Genomic DNA, 4,075 nt, shown 5'->3' with positions numbered 1-4,075 from the left:
TTTTTTTTTGGTGAAGATACCATTACTATTGTAACTTTTTAAAAGTTTAGAGGTATTAACAGTTTTTGTTCCCATATTAAGAAGAAGGGTACTTTTGATCTTTTCTTTTAAGTTTAAGGGTCTTTTTTATACTTTTGAACGTTCAAGGATATTTTTTAAACAAAATATTAATGGTTTTCATCCAAAACTAATAATAAGGGTATTTCTGAATTATTTCTGAAAGCTTAATTGTATTTTTGAAACTTGTGAAAGTTCAAGGTGCAAAGTTCAAGGGTATTATTTTTTTAATTTAGCCAAAAAATGATAATTGTGTATACTTCCATATTGTTGACAATGCTCCTTGCTTGTTGGCACAGGTCTGCAGAGTTTGTGGCTTGCTGGGATACTACAACCACAAGCTAAAAACGGGAATTTGTTCCTCGTGTAAAAATGGAGATAATATCTCCACTATGAAGCTTCCATATGCGTGCAAGCTCTTAATCCAGGTAGTTTTTCTTTATATACTTATATATATCTTTTTATTTCTTGTTTCTCTGTATCTCAAAATCATGCTTGCACATGTATTTTCTTGTCAATTATTTAGGTTTCTGGCAGGTTTGAATTTTCTGTCGTTTGGTTTAAGATTCTTTAGATGCCTGGAAATAAAGGATGTCTGATAATAAGATGTCTGAGAATAAAAAATAATTGTGTGTGTGATGTGGTAGGATTAGTAAATTAGGATATCTTGGTTAAAATCCTTAATTGAATAGGATTAGGATTGGTTTGCTTGATTGATTAGAATTATGATTAGTTTCCTTGGTTTATTAGGATTAGGATTAGTTTTTTTGATTAATTAGGATTGGGATTGGTTTGCTTTACAATTCTCTATAAATAGAAGAATTGTCTTCTTGTATTGATAACTTTTGATTAATAATAAAGACTTCAATTTGATTCTTGGAGAAAGTTCTCCTTTTATTCTTTTGGCTATATCAATTTGGTATCAGAGCAGCTGTCTAGACCAATATTGATTGCTGCCGGGGCAACAAAACTCTTGGTGACACCGATCGCAAGAGGGAGCTTCTTGAGTTGTGCTCATTGTTGAACGGTCAACATCTCTCTGGGGGAGCCCTTTAAATTTTAGAAAAGAAAGAAAATACCAAACTGTTTTTTCAAGATTTTGCAAGAATGTATACAGTCCTCCAACCAAATGCGTCCTTTAAGAATTTGCCACGTTGACAGAATTCAATTGTGACACGGAGTAGGAATACTCATTGCTACATGTAAAGGAACGTGCAAATATTATGGAAGAGATGCAAATATTAGGAAGATGCATCTTCCATCTGAAACCTTATCACTAAGATCATGACTGATCTCAATTGTTCCTTTTCCCGCTACTGGTGGTACCTATGTTCTATCTGCAATAGAAACTTCTTTGTTATTTGGGCATATTTATTCATTTGATTGTATTATTAGATAATATGGAATTCCATCTCAAAACCAATTGAAATGAGAGGAGTAGCTCATCTATCTTATAAGAAGCATGAGGTCCTTGCTTTTACCAACGTGGGATTCTCAACATGCCTCCTCAAGATGATACTGCTTTTGGGTTCACCATTCTTGATTGGATCACAATTTCTTTTTATTGGACTGAATATCCGTTTGAGTTTTATGGGCTCTAATATCATATTAGATAACTTGAGGCTCCATCTCAAAACCAATCGGCAATGAAAGGAGTAGTCCATCTATCTTATGAGAAGTGTGAGGTTCCTTGATTTTTTCAATGTGTGATTCTCAACCGGTTGTATCTCCCTAACCGATATGGAAGTATGAATCAGGAAGGTTGAATAGTTTTACCTGAGGCCAAAGAATAAACCATACCTTGATTAGCTGGCTTAACAAATGTTCCAGGCATGGGTTTTTAACTTCTCCTTTTTTTCTTTCTTTCTTTTTTTTTTTTTTTTTTTAAGAAACTGAATAACATATCTTGATTAGAATAGCCTAACGTAACGGGCCAAGGGACAAGGGGTCTCCTCCTCTACAACCTAAAAAAAACCTTCCAATCTAAATTAGTAAGGAAGGTGGAGTAATTACAAAAGAACTCTTAATTGGAATGAGTCAGATGAGATCTCAAATGGAGTGTCCCTTCTCCATTTATTCTTTATTGAACGGTAGTTCATTAGAGGGCTCTTAATTGGAATGAGTTAGATGAAATCTCACTTTGTTCCACCTTTTTATTGGACCAATTCCTGTGGTTATATGCAGAATGTTCACATAAAGCTTCCAATATTTCCCTTGTATGTCTTAGACCCCATTAACCATTTGGTTTTTAGTTTTTTATTTTTAAAAATTAAACTTGTAAATATTACTTCCATCTATTGGAGTCTATATTTTGTTATCTACATTTTATGAGAAAGTTCAAAATCAGCACCACATTTTTTGAAACTTAAAAAGGTAATTTTAAAAAACTTATTTTTCTTTTTGAAAATTGGCTAAGAATTTAAATGTTCATATAGGAAATAATAAAATCATGAGTAAGAAATTGAGAACACAAGCACAAATTTAAAAAACAATTGCCCCATTTGGTAACTATTGTTATTATTATTATTGTTTTTGTTTTTGTTTTTGTTTCTTGACTTTTGAAAACTAAGCTTATAAGCACTACCATCCAAGAGTATCTTTGATTTGTTATCCACTTTCCACCAATGTTTTTAAAATGAACGGTAGTTTTTTAAAACTTGTTTTTGTTTTTAAAATGATTAAAAATTCAAATGTTTTTTGAAAAAATGTGAAAACCACAATATAAAATTTAAGAGAAAATAAGCATAAATTTCAAAAACGGAAAACTAAAAACAAATTTATTACCAAATGGGGCCTTGATTATTTAATGCAAGAACATGACATTTTTGTCGGTGGGTTTAGTTTTGAATGTACTAGTGTTGTTGAGGTGCAGCCACATACTCGCCCATGACGAAAGGCGAGGCGAGAGAAAACATCAATGCCTTGCAAGTACCCTAAGCGAGTGCCTTGGCTAGCACCTTCAATAAGGCACTCGCCTTTTGCGCCTTTTAGTTGTATGAATTTTAAAATTTTGTGAATGATAATATTTCGAGTTTAGTGCAATCCTGTGAAACAAACAAAAATAAAATTGTGTCCGTCTACATCCTTATTTTATATTTCTAACATCTACCTTAAACTCAAGCTAACGAGGAAGATAAAATGTGTTATCAATGTCTCTCATATGGTTATTGAAAATTGATTAAAGATAGAGAATGTCGTGTGAGTGATTCTATTTTCTTTTAATAAAAAGCCATCTGTTCTCTTACGAATGTTTGCAAATTCACTACTCAAGTGTTTTTCTATGCAGGAACTCCAATCTATGAACATCGTTCCTCGCCTAAAACTAGCAGAAGCATGATCAGAATCGAAGCCATGATTCAAACTGTACATAGCCAAAAATTTTGGAAAGCATTTTTGCAAGCCAATCATCCAAATTGCTGGATAAAATGAGGCCTTACATTCCCTACCTAACTCGTCTCTTTACAACAGGTCTTTTGTTGCTATGATTCATCATCCAACTCGGGGGTTCACACATGCACAACATCGTGTTACCAAGAGGCAAATCCATTTTCTGCCATTCTTTTGCAAATAAGCTAGTTAAAGTTCTATGAAAAGTTTGTTAATTTAACAGGATTGCTAAGTTATGCAGTTGAAAATGAAAGATTCTTAGGTTCGAAAATTTAGTAACTTCAAGTTTTTTTTTTTTTAAAAAAAAAAAAATTTCTTATTAAAAGGAAAAGATCATAATTTGTTAGTTTGTTTCTTTGCAATTTTTTTTTTTCTGAAAAAAAGTACTTGAAGCATCTTAGTTCTGCTTTCAAAAAGCAAGCTCGAGTATCAAACCTTTGGTCGATTTAATTTTTCATTGTTCATCTACGAGCTCAGGATTTCATTTGATCAATCTGCAATGAAATTAGCAAAGCTTATATTCTAACTACCGTAGCAAGTTTTTTTTTTCTTTCTTTTTCTTTTTTCTTTTTTACGAAACAGAATTAAACATACTTTCATAATTTTGACTTTATTTTCATTGAGAAAATAT

The 4,075-nt window shown here is 32.1% G+C and overlaps 1 long non-coding RNA gene across 1 annotated transcript; it reads left to right on the top strand.

Moving 5' to 3' along the window:
- The first annotated feature begins 346 nt into the window (after positions 1 to 346).
- Positions 347 to 3,775, top strand: LOC150030901 (uncharacterized). Its single transcript, XR_016526377.1, has 2 exons — positions 347 to 485; positions 3,344 to 3,775. It is a non-coding gene; the product is annotated as an uncharacterized LOC150030901 (long non-coding RNA).
- Positions 3,776 to 4,075: the final 300 nt, after the last annotated feature.

The sequence above is a fragment of the Benincasa hispida genome, unplaced genomic scaffold (genome assembly GCF_027475165.1).
Source record: "Benincasa hispida cultivar pf3 unplaced genomic scaffold, pf3_genome.v1.1 HicScf1598, whole genome shotgun sequence".
Classification (NCBI taxonomy): Eukaryota; Viridiplantae; Streptophyta; class Magnoliopsida; order Cucurbitales; family Cucurbitaceae; genus Benincasa; species Benincasa hispida.
Note: the sequence above shows the minus strand (reverse complement) of the source record. Positions and strands in the feature narration are given on the sequence as shown.